At 33.7% G+C, this 13,035-nt stretch overlaps 1 long non-coding RNA gene across 1 annotated transcript; it reads left to right on the forward strand.

The window, feature by feature from the left end:
• The first annotated feature begins 2,341 nt into the window (after positions 1-2,341).
• On the forward strand, positions 2,342-4,154 carry LOC144548775 (uncharacterized). The gene is made up of 2 exons (XR_013509470.1): positions 2,342-2,452; positions 3,888-4,154. It is a non-coding gene; the product is annotated as an uncharacterized LOC144548775 (long non-coding RNA).
• Positions 4,155-13,035: the final 8,881 nt, after the last annotated feature.

Raw genomic sequence — 13,035 nt, forward strand, 5'->3', positions numbered from 1 at the left:
TAACCAAATTTGATAAATTTTGTCGGGTCCGCCCAAATGCCTTAAACCATTCAATTCTTTTAACCATTGGATCCTTAAGCTTGCACCAATCTTGAAGCACCTTATATTAATTAAAATATGAACTTTAACCCAATTAGATGAAGAATTCGGGTCCGCCAGGTTTTCACCCTCTTCGTCCCTTTCCTCTCCTGTTCGCGCAAGACAGAGGCAAAGCCTCGTCTCCTCCCTTCTGTCGCTGCAGCGACGAGCCCACATCCTTTTCGATGCCTGACAGCCCGACCCCACCCCCGTGCTCCTTCTCTCTTTTTATCTCCTTTTAGGAGATGGCATCCGGGTTTGATTTCCCCGCTCTCTTTCTCTCTCGTTGTCTCGTCGAAGTTAATGCGAAACGGCGAAAGTAGCCGCTGTCTTTCCGTTGTCAGCCGGTCGTACTGCCTATTGCGTGTGGTTTTTCCTTTTCGGGTATATAAGCCCCCCCTTTCTCTCTCTTGAGCTTAGCTCTTGATTTTCGCTCATGTGCTGAGAAATCCCTCTCTTTCCCCTCTTTTCTGTTGTTCTGGTTGGCTTGTTCTGGTTCTCTGGTTGTTCTGGTTCTCTGGTTGTTCTGGTGCTTGGCTGGTGCGGTTCTGTTGCTTGTTGTTGCTGTACCGGTGTTGATTCCTCTTGCTCTCTCCATTCCGTGCTAGCTCTTATCGGGTAAGCTTTAGCACCTTACTTTTTTTCTGTGATGGTGCTGTGAAAGATTGAATTTTTGCGGCTTGCTCGGGTTGTTGATTTTCTCGGCAAGCCAATGCGCGTGGCTGTGTTGCCATGCTCTCTGACCTGTGCCTTGGCTGTGTTCCTGTTCTGTTTTGGTTCTGTTTGCCTTGACCTGCTGCCTTGCTTTGTTTTGTTTGGCTGGGTACTTTGCCCTCTGATTTGTTGCCTCTGTTGCGTGTGACTGTGTTGTTTCTGTTCTGTTCTGTGCTGATGCTGTGAATATGGATTGCGTGTTGTTTGACTTGTGTATGTGGTTGGTACCAGTGTACCAGCCCAGTGTATATTCTGGTACGGTTCTGATCTGTTTTACCAGCCTTTGAAATGACAGGGACCAAACTGTGAACTTTTTTTAAAATTTAGGGGTAGTTATGCAATTACCCCAAAAAGGTGTAAATAATTTAAGTGAAGGGGCCAAAGTGTAAATTGGTGAAATTTATATGTAATGCCGGCCATATGTATGTATTTATGTGAATGGACCTTGAATTGAGAATTGATAAGTCAAATGGGCCGAAAGGTATAAAAGAATTGACGGATTAAATGATGGCTTTTAAAATTTAGGTTTTGATAATGTAACCGAATAAAACCGGATGCTTATGTAAACTTAAATTTAATTCGGGAGATGATTATACCGTCCAGGGTCTGATGCCTCATAACATAATTTGAGCAGATACAAAATAAACCCAATTGGACACCTGTATGATCCCGAAACAAATCTAATTAAAACACCCAACACATTAAACTAAAATAAAAGTTTTATAAAAAGTTTTTAAAGTTAAAATAATCCTTTTAAACATTTTTCGAACTTGTACAAAAATTCGTTGTTAATTATTAAAGGACCAATTTATTTAGCAACGGAAAGTATTTATTGGACATAGATTCGAAACGACTAATTAAACGTAGAAATTAATTTAGTTATAAAAATAACGAATTGCGCGACTTAGGAATAAATTAATTAGAAAACGCGTACAATAATTAAAGGTTCTGTTTTTTAAAATTTATAAAAGAATTATACATCTAGAATATAAAATAACTAAACTATATTAAAACGGATTATAAAAATTGCAATGACCATACAATCAATATATTTTTATTAGAATATTCGCATTAGAGATTTTTGATTATAAATTTACTTTCGAAACCGAATTTTGATAAATTAAAATGAATTGTAGTCCGTTTAAAATAATTCAAAGTAGATAGGCAATTAAAATATATTAGTTAAGTAAAACCCGTTAATTTACCGTAGCTCTCGAACAATTATTTTTATTTACGAATAATTCGATATTTGAGTTTCTACAAGCAATATATCTTCAAATTAAATTATTAAATATATAAATTAATTTAGGATTAAATTTGATCAAAGTGAATGATCAATATCTGACGAACTTATAAAGAAATTAAGATTAACGCTAAGCTCGATGACATGAAATTAAATAATTAATATATGCCTAACCGGATCAGTCAGACTGACTGAATCGGTAATTTTATAAATCGAACTAATCGAGAAATTGAATTGCACATTAACTGGGACGAGGGTTATAATAAATTAGCATAGATTTTAATTAGTTTAAATTACGTGATCACAGATCAGTCGACTCCGTACGAGACCGACCCGTGGGCCGATCCGACTGACCCGCAGATCGGAGCATACGTGGAGCACGCTGATTTTTAGCGACAGAGACTCCAGCCCCCTCAGGTGTGGGATATCTGAATTATTCTTTTCGTGGGCGTACTCTTACCAGTCGATCCATCTGACCTGACATTCGCACTTTATTTTTAAGTAGTTGCATTAAAACTTTAGAGCATGTTTATCCTTTCTGCACTGTAGGTAGAATTGCATAAAACCCTGAAAAACTCGAATTTACTGTATTTTAAGAGTAGAGTAATTAAATAATATTATATATATATCTTATTAGAATATTAGGTTATTAGCTGTCTTCTTCTCGTAGAAGACTATATTATTATTTTACGTGCATACGCATGCATTGGTGAGAGCTGAGCAGAGCCGAGTGACTTCGTTCCGTCTTGGTGTCACTTGGCATGGGACGGCCCGACAGCCATTGAGCTGAGGGTCACTTGATCCTTGGATGGCTTTAGGATTATATTATATGTATAAACTTGATTATGTATTCTTTTCGATTCATTTTACCATTGCGTGCGGGCCGGACTCGAGCCCTGAGGCACGGACGATTCGAGATTTATTCCTTCCCTACATTAGGAGCTACTTTGCCTAGAACGGGATTCCAAGCCGGGTAGTGTTGGGTAGAATCTTGTACGGGGTTCCAGCACCGGTTTGGGTAGAATCCAAAACGGGATTCCAAGCCGGGTAGTGTTGGGTAGAATCTTGTGCGAGGTTCCAGCACCGGTTTGGGTAGAATCCATGTGTGGTGTCCTATTGGTCTGGCCGGACGGTAGAGTTCTCTTCTGCTCATGAGGAAAGAGATTAACTTTTTACGACTTGCATTGTATGATTTCTCCTATTGGATATGTTTGGGTGATGAATCGTTAGGCGAGATGACACACCGGATTTTGGTAAAGGTATAACCATCGGCTAGTGTGCAGTTCTTGTGGGCAATGCGCGATGTCATTAGGCAACGTGTATCATTGTTCCCTGATCACAGTCCTTGGATTATATTATTCAGATTCTTTTGGTAAAGGTATAACCATCGGCTAGTGTGCAGTTCTTGTGGAGCAATGCTCGATGTCACTAGGCAACGTGTATCATTGCACTCTGATCACAGTCCTTGGATTATATTATTCGATTCTTTTGATCCTATTGGCACGGCACGGGGTGATTTACTTTATCCATATTATTATTATTATTATTGTATTTGGACACACAGTGCAATGAGTACTGCATTCCGATTTGATTTGTATCCGATATTACACCTTGATTTTATTTTGGGTTTATTTCGCATGTTGGCATAATATAATAATCGCATCATGACATCATTCAAAAGTATTATAAGTTCTATTAGATATTAATATAGGTTTACACATGTGCATATTTTTAATTGTATTCATTTTATAAAATAAAAGTGCTTTGGCCGTAGAGGATCCCAGAGGGGATAATTCTGGGTCACATACTGGGCGATTCGTCGCTCACTCACAAGTTGTTTCGTGGGTTTTAGGTACAGGTTCTGGTGGTCCGCAGCAGGAAATGTCAGGAGCTGTCCCCGAGGGCCACATCACTTGACCTAGTTAGGGTTAGGCTTTGATTAGGTTTACGAGTCCCGTATTTTCTGTGTTATATATACGGGTTCGATAGATCATGTATCCCCTTCTATAGATGGTGTTATTTGGATCCGAGATGGATCGAATTATATGTTATGTATGAGTATGTTTATTTATTTGCTATGTGACTGATGCTTGATATTTATATTATGTTGCTTCCGCTGTTGTTTGATTTATTATTTATGATTAGCCTTGCGTGCTTAATGATTAATTAAGCACGAGGCGAGGTTGATCACACCTTAATCCAGAACTTCTGGTTTGGGGTGTGACAGATACCAAGTCCCGAGTGATTTCTCAGTTGGTGTTAATTGTGTACCAGTATGTTTGATAGCTTTTTGTTTGGGTAAATTTCGCTGGAGGTCACTAAACTTTGTTATTTGTCACGAATTGGTCACTCAACTTTGATTTGTCCCTTTTGAGTCACTCAACTTTGTTATTTGTTCCAATCAAGTCACTCAACGTTTTCCATCCAAATTTTTAACGGAATATGCTAATTCCGTTAGTTTTTTGGAAGGAATATGCTAATTCCGTTAAAATTTTGGATGGAATGGGTATATTCCGTTAATTTTTTGGACGGAATAGGAATATTCCGTTAAAAATTTGGATGGAAAACGTTGAGTGACTTGATTGGGACAAATAACAAAGTTGAGTGACTCAAAAGGGACAAATCAAAGTTGAGTGACCAATTCGTGACAAATAACAAAGTTTAGTGACCTCCAGCGAAATTTATCCTTTTTGTTTTTATTTGTAATATTCTAAATGCATCTGATCAGAATATACCAACATACGGTACCAGCAAAAATTGCATGAATTGCATGATTAAAAACTAAAAGGAAATATAAAGTTATTCTTAAATGGTACCAGCAACAATTGACAATTCCACATATTTCAGTCGTTACAAATCTAAAAAATTGAAGATTAAAAGTAACTTTAAACATTAAACTACAGATTATTATAACTACAGTTTTCTACTTTATGAGGAAATGGAATTTTTCTTTCAAAATGTTATTTTTTTTTTCGTTATTTCTATATTGGATCTGGAGGCAACGCATTTCACGATGCATCTATCAATTGTCATTTGGAATTAATCATCAACTATATCTATTGAGGACTTTGATAGGAACCTTATTACATGTAACTTCGAAAGATCATTTGGTTGTGGATTGGTCCTGGTATAAGTTGCATTAGTAGGCAACTTGGGCTAGAAGATATATTGTCTCAATTAAGCACCTTCAATATAGATAAAACAAGGGGCTTTAGAAATGTGGCAAGTTCACATGTATGCAATATAAAAGAAAAGGGCTTGAAAAATTAACTGTGCTATGGACCTGAGTTCCCAATATTGTACTCTAGAAGGTTAATTTCAAGTTCTGTTGATTAACGAAGGATTGACGGTTCAAGTTATTCTTAACTGATAGAATCTTATCACTTCAGTCATAGCTTAAATATTTATATTTGGTTGAAACTTGTTACTTTAATCATGACTTAAATTAATCAAAACAACCAAAATTAATTTATCAAAAAAAAAATTGTTATACCGAAGCCAAAATATTATTAGTACATGCAATTGTGCTATTTTAATGATAACTAAATTAATCAAATCAGATTAATATGGAGTCCGGATAATGTCAGAACATTTTATAAGTTATAACGAGTAAGTTTTCGCAATTTCAGTCTAATTGTTGACGATCTGAACCACCTCAACATAATTTCCATATTAAAATGTGTTTGAAGACCAGATTATATATTTTTCAAATAGGTTCAAAATATCTGTTTTGAATGGTCCAAAATTATCTGAAAACAATAATTTTGTATCTATCTAAAAAAAATAGTAAAGAAAATTCCCAAAAAAATATAAACTGATGACGGTCGAGATTTAATAATTAATGAGCTGAGCGGTTAAGATTAAACATTTGTAGTCAGAAGCAAACATTAACGATTGGATGCATCGACCTATATTTGTTATATAGCAGTGATTCAACAATTCAGAACCTCATGCATATCATAGGGTTTTTCTTCTTTTTGGTCATGATCTTCTCTCCGAGCTAAGGCTGCCCTCATTCCAAAACTTCTTTATTGGTATTTTCTAGTTGCATTTTTAGAAAAAGTTAGATATATATGTATATCCATCACAACTCCACATTTAGATATTTTTCCAACAAAATTTTCAAAAGTAGTTATTTCTGAAACCAAACTAATATTTCTATCAATTAATATTCTCCTTTTTTTATTTTATCCATTTAAAATAATACTGATTAATATTAACAAAAAAATCAAATAATGTTTTTAATTGTCCTTAAACTTCAAACCTAATAGACGCAACTATATATCCCTTCGATCGCTCTCCTGTTCTGAGTGTTCTGAGTGTGAAGAGAGATATTTTTTTAAATCTTGTGATAAGCATGAGTGTTGTGCTCGATATGTAGCAAGTTTAGTTCCATGTATTTGACACTAGAAACATAGGGTGCGTTTGGATAAAACAAGGAATAAAGCAAGAATAGAGCTAATTTAAAGGTTGCATAGAGAAAGTAAAATGAGAAGTAAAGAGTAATTAAAGAGAACGCAATTAAACTAATATTGAGAAGAGCAAAGGACGTTCCTTGGCTGTTGAAATTATTATCGTTACACTCTTCCGCATAACAAAATTATTACTCTTTTAATTTTTTTTCTACGGTTTTTTCACCAAAATAATTACCTATACTCAATAATTTTCAAAATATCTCCAATAATATTATAAACTATCTATCTTTTTCCATTCAAAATAATCTAAGCATCATGACATAAACTGTATATTTTTTCTATTGAAAAGAAACCTAAGAATCATGAAATAAACTATTTATCTTTTTCTATTTAAAAGAAAAATCAATATGGAACTTGAAAAAATAATATTTAAAATTAATTTTCAATTAGGACTTTATATAAAAACCTATGTAGCATAGCTTGCATTATAACGTGTAGCGTGTAGCGCACATAGTGAACCGCTATTACCGTCATATCGGTCGTAGTAGAAATAACGCATTTTTATCCTATAAATTAGCATTTAAGGTCCAAAAACGCTATTATGTTGCTATAACACACTATTTAGAACACTGAAAAATTTCTTTCAATCTTTATTCTACATAAAGAAAATTATATCCTACTTCATGTGTATCACTCAGTGGATATTATTATGTGCAGATATAAAAATATACAAACGATATTTTACTTGAACTGAACACCCAATAATTTAAAAAAGAAGAATTAAATAGACACAAATACAATTTAAATTAACCATATATTAATTCGAAATTATATTAATTTTAGTTTGTTAAAAACAATTTTGAAATTCGGTCTAACTCAAACTCACAGAATCGAAGCAAGTTTGAATCTTTCTTCACATAAAATATTTCTCTAATAAGTTAATCATGTATGTAATTAATATTGTGAAATTATTAGTGTCCCATTTAGATTAGACGCGACTATTATGTGAAAGTTCATCACTTTTTTCAGTAAAAAGGGGACAATTAGAGCATCTACATCTCTGAAACTCTTGGAGTTTCTAATCTGATGTGGCAGTTTCTAAATCATTTCAGGGATGCAGATGGGTTTCTTATTTAGCAACTTTGCTCCAAAGTTTCTTAATAAGAAATCGTTTATAAACTCTGACATGGCCAAATAATTCGCTGAAATTATTTTATCTTGTAATTTATTTGCTGATGTGGTAATTAAGAAACTCTAATTTTAATTTCAGGAATGTGGGAGTTTAGAAACTTTCAGAGACAATTTCTAAAAATTAGTTAACAGTTATTTAGGAACTCCAAGAATTTCAGGGATGTAGATGCTAGCGAGGTTTAATTACCTGGAAAAAAAATTCGAGCCCTGCGGTGGAAATTTTTTTTTAAGAAACCATAAATAATAAAAATAAAATTGTTAAACCAACTTAATTGGTTCGATTTTTTTTTTATTTTGTACCAAATTGTTTTTTCAGCCCGAGTTTCATAAATTTTCAAGCCACAATTACATGATTTTTCTCTAAAATCCGTGAAACTACCTCTGGCCGAAATTAAAAAAAAAAAAAAATTAGCTGTAGCCGACCTCCCCCTTGAGATGAGCCGACTTTTCCACCCTTCCAACTTGGATTCAATTTTCTCAATCAAAGGCATGAACAGCTCTCTATTTGGTTTTTTCAAAGTTAATGGCAAACCTAAATAGATAGTATGAAAATCCGATAAGGAGCAGCCTAGAACTGATGTTATTACCGGCACCTGGTTAGCACAAATATTGAGAGGTATCCATGTGCTTTTCTCAAAATTAATTTCTAGACCTGATATTGCAGTGAATAATCTTAACAGTACCTTGAGCGTGATAATTGTTATTGGTTCTGCATTTGCAATGAAAACAGTATCGTCTGCATATTGGTGGATGACAACAGCTTGTTTCAGTTTCTTAGTTAACCGGGACTGTACCGAGCCATTAAGAACCACTATCATCTTGCTAAGAACATCAACCGCAATATCAAACAGCATAGGAGACAATGAGTCCCCTTGTCGTAATCCCTTTTTATGAAAGAAAAATCTGATTCTCCTCCGTTCATTACAATTCTCGATGAAGCTGTAGTAAGTAGAGTCTCAATCCATCGAATCCATCTTTGAGGGAAACCACGTCCCTCCATGACCCGTTGGAGATAATACCAGTATTCTCTCCTGAATTTGCATCACTGTTTGCGAATTCAGATAATATATTTTTTGCGTGATCTCCGAGTCTAGAGTATTAACAATACCCTTAACGGGCATACCCTACCCTACCCGCCCGTGCCCGAGCCCGGGTATGGGTCGGGTACGCAGGTAGGGGCAAAAATAGGACCGGACTCACATTTTTGGACCAATACCCGACCATACCCTACCTGAGTTTACCCGTACCCGTATACCCGACTACTGTTCATTGCCATTTCAAATTTCAAAATTTCTGTTTTTTCCCCCCAAAAAAAATCCAACAAAAAAAAAACCAACAAAAAATCAACAAAAAACCAACAAAAAAAAAACAGCAAAAAACCAGAAAAAAAAACAGCAAAAAAAAAAAAAAATACCCGTACCCGCCCTACCCGTACCCGTACCCGCCCTACCCGTACCCGTACCCGTACCCGCCTTACCCGTCAAGGGTACACGGGTACGGGTATAAGACGGGTAGGGTATGGTTTTTGAAAATTATACCCGCCATACCCGTACCCGTATACCCTTGTACCCGAGTATACCCGTACCCGAGACGTACCCGTACCCGTCCCGGGTATACCCGGGGTACCCGTACCCGCCCGAGTATAAATACACTATCCGAGTCTGACTCTCTGCTGCTACACAATTAATATGCTCGCTGCTTTTCTCATTTAGAATCAGAAATGATACATCACCACTCTCTTTGCACACATCTTTGCATAATTACAAGCCTGACAAAAACTCTTGTAATCACATGAGATGTATAATAATTAAAAAAAAAACATGTTCAAATATTATTACTCTTGAAAACTGCACATGCTTTATTTAATAAATTTTAGTGGTTTACAAAGTGTTCAAATGAATTTATACTCGTTAAAGTCAAACTGTATTTTTTTTGTTGAGTTATAATTTTGATTCTAAAAAGTCTCATAATAAGATGCGGATATATAAAAAATTTACGTTTGAAAAAAAAATTCATGCTACTTGATACACCATCATAAATTTATTTCTTCTAAACAGAATGTTTTTAATGTTATTTCATAATTTTTCTACATAACTTTTATAAAAAAATTTCAATAAATTACTTAAATTACTAAGAAAAAATTACGTGATTAATAACATCACGTGTGTTACGACATGACTTGATCATGATGAACTAACATATTATGACCATTTGCATGTTGTCACATTATTCGTAATTTTGGTCATGATACATGTCAGGTGAAAATTTTACTTGATTACGGCACGACACAATATTAATCCATGCCACATGTCTCGTAATTAGCTATGTTTTTAATTTTGTGTAGCAAAGTGTATTGTTCTTAATTTGTACAAATTTGTTAGCAAATAGTACATAATTTTTGCAAATTTGTCGATATGGTTCTAGAATTGTATATAATTTATCGACAGTTTCGCATACTGTGTTGTACACGGTTGCGGATCCTTGTGTAATTAGTAATTTTAACTGTGCGTAGTCATTCGTATATATTATGTAGAAGTAGTTGGACGATAGTTTATAACTGAATTTTAAAGAATGCATTCTTGTATTAGAACTGAAGAAATCTGGGTGCACTTTAGTATTAATGTTTTGGATATATATTTTATGAGTGAGTCTATGGTACTATGCATATCACGGGTTGTTACCGTGCTACGGCTCTATATTCGAGTTTTCAAATCCTAACAGTCGATCCAAACCGTTCATCTTGTTCTCCATATTAATATGTGTTTGGAGACCAAATTTTACATTTTTTGAAAACTTTTTACTATTTTTTTAGATATTTAGAAAATCACTTGATCTGAAAATTCTGGACCATCCAAAAACAGTGATTTTCAATAAATCTAAAAAAATAGTAAAAAAATTTCAAAAAATATAAAATTTGGTCTCCAAACACATTAATATGGAGAACAAGATGAACGGTTCGGATCGACCGTTAGGATTTGAAAACTCGAATATAGAGCCGTAGCACGGTGCCAAATCGTAATATGCATAGTAGCATAGACTCACTCATATTTTATTGAGTGTATTGAATATATATGAGAGCACTGTATAGTTATATATATCATCACTGTTCAGTCCAAGGCAAATTGAATGTTCATAAAAAAAAAAGACTATGACAGTGCACACATGCAAACACACAGCATAATATAAATTGGTCAAATTAAGTATTTTAACGTGAAGTATATATTGATGGTATTCGAGTAAAAACATTTTTACTAAAGACATTTGCATAATTTCTAAAAGTCCTAAATTATAATTTCAAAATATCCTAAATTATAAACCAATTTGGTCTACATGTCAAACTCTAATTATTTTGATAAAACAATAAGTCATAATTTAAATTTGGTATGTATAATTTTCAATTTTACCAATTATTTACAACATAAACAGAAAAATAATTAAAATTTGTTTAATATTCCGAAAAAGAATAAGGCGAATTAAACAAATCAAGGAGATTGAGAGATGTAATTTTGTTAAAAAATATGCTCTCTGAGACTGACTATGTTTGGTCCTTTTTCAAACGTTGGTATGGACATGTTTCGAATCTGACATCATATATAAAACTATTTATTTATATTTTAAATACTAAAGAAAAAAAATATCGTCTGATGGGCATCCGGTTAAATTAAATTTTAATTTTTTCATGGATCTCAAAGTGAATTCAACAGTTCCAACTGAATATATATCTGATTGCATTTTATTCGATGCTCATTCAAAACTGCTACATCTATGAGTATTAATGTAAACAGTACAGCAAAGATCGGTAGTTTTATGGAATTGAGAAGATTTTAAACTTGTTGCCAACAGCTTCATCCAATAAAAATATCCGGAGCAATTTAATTATTAAGCCCTTCTTTTTTGGTGCATCTAGTATATCAATAATTTATTGCCAAATATTTGCTTAAGAGTTCTTGTCATTGATACAAATCTGAAATAATTTTGAGAAAATATAGGATTATTTATGGTAAGAAATTGTTTCGGACCAATTGCCTAGTTATTTATGCACTCACTCATTGTTTTATGAAATTCTTAATTTCTTAGATACCCTTCAATTCGTTGTCAATTTCTTATTTCAAGTGCTATATAATAATTTTTTCTCATCATATTTTTATCAAAAAAAAAGGACGCAATAACAGTCCCCAACTGCAATCCTCTATGCATTCCCGACTGGTCAAAGGCTTTGATCATTGGACCACTTCTGCCCCACACGCAACGTCAGGGGAGCCCCCTGCCCACCAGTCGCTGAGCATAACTCCAATATTAATATTGCTTCACAGAAGTCTTAATATTTATTTAAACAATGCTTAGTATTGCTTTTGCCATTTTGACATTGCTTCATATTGGTTTTGAAAATAATAGTGATTCAGAATATCTTAATTTTCATTAGATAGTCTTCAATATTGATTCAACAAGTCATAATATTCATTCATAAACTCTTAATATTTATTAAGCAAGTCACAATATTGATTCAGAATTATTAAAGTCTTAATATTGATTCATCAAGTCATAATATTGATGCAACAAGTCATAGTATTGATTCAGAAACTTAATATTGATTCAGCAAGTCATACTATATATTGATTCATAAAATCTTAATATTGGATTTTGTCGTTTTGACATTAATTGCTTAATTTCGGTTTTGACATTGCTTAATTTTGGTTTGACATTTCTTAATATTTGTTTTGAAAAGACTTACAGTATATATTTCTTAGGTCATTTTAACAAATGTTGACAAAGATCAACACACGATATGCATCACAACAAAAAGCTGTGCAAGTAAATTGAGGATTGACTGGATAAATAAACTGGTTAAAAATGAGGACTAAATGAAAAGTACGAGGCTTAAAATGAATAAACAAACTGGATGAAAATGAGAATGTAACAGAGAGGGAAGTGGCATTGCTAGAAATTGAGAGACTAAAAGCTTAGAGAAGAATTGATCAGGAGATAGGTCAGATATTTTTTCTTCATTTTTAAGTTACTTTTTGGTCCTATTTACTTGTAGTATCTAGCTCCGCAAATTAGCATTTACAAAAAAAAAAATAGATTTTATCGGACGAGATGCAAATTTTGTAGATCACTAATTGAGAAACCAAGTCTCAATATAGTTGGTCTTTCCTCAATTTACGATTTTACCCCGTCGTGTAATATTAGTCGACTGTGCAATTGTGCTAGTGTGTCTCAGTTTATGCTCAATTGAAAACTTTGCAATTGTCAAGTCTGATTTTCGTGTTAGATATATAACTAGACAAACAAAAGTGAAAATTGGTTGAGTAACAACACTGTTTACTAGTCTTCTTTAGCTTTGTAAAATATCTAACTAATTTTATCTGGTATTCTTAACAGCTGCAAGAACAA

Source organism: Carex rostrata, chromosome 34 (genome assembly GCF_964058835.1).
Source record: "Carex rostrata chromosome 34, lpCarRost1.2, whole genome shotgun sequence".
Lineage (NCBI taxonomy): Eukaryota > Viridiplantae > Streptophyta > Magnoliopsida > Poales > Cyperaceae > Carex > Carex rostrata.